General features: G+C 40.4%; 1 non-coding gene across 1 annotated transcript; it reads right to left on the minus strand.

The window, feature by feature from the left end:
* On the minus strand, positions 1 to 107 carry LOC126012913 (U6 spliceosomal RNA). The gene has a single exon (XR_007497257.1). It is a non-coding gene; the product is annotated as a U6 spliceosomal RNA (small nuclear RNA).
* Positions 108 to 450: the final 343 nt, after the last annotated feature.

A 450-nucleotide genomic window follows, 5' to 3' on the forward strand; every position in this document is an offset into this window, starting at 1 on the left:
TAAAATATGGAACACTTCACGAATTTGCATGTCATCCTTGTGCAGGGGCCATGCTAATCTTCTCTGTATCATTCCAATTTTAGTATATGTACTGCCAAAACGAGCACTCAATAAAAATATTTTAAGTGTCAAAATGTTCATTGGTGTTCATAAATTATTTTAAATAGTAAGAATAGTAAGACAGCCCAGAATCCTTATCACACTTAGTACTTCAAAACTTGACTGCCCGGCTTTCTATCTTCCAAGCAAAGATTTGGGGATTCCTCTCTAAGAAAACTAACCAGCCCAAGAAACCTGGCTCTCGGGCAAAAGTGGCAGAAACCAACAAACCACCATGGGGTACAAGTAACAGGTGTAGTGGTTTGAATCCCCAGTGATTAAATCCCTGGTATCTCATCTAGTCCCCCAAGCACCTCCAGGAGTCAGGATTAATCCCTGAACATTGTTGGG

Source organism: Suncus etruscus, chromosome 6, assembly GCF_024139225.1.
Source record: "Suncus etruscus isolate mSunEtr1 chromosome 6, mSunEtr1.pri.cur, whole genome shotgun sequence".
NCBI lineage: Eukaryota > Metazoa > Chordata > Mammalia > Eulipotyphla > Soricidae > Suncus > Suncus etruscus.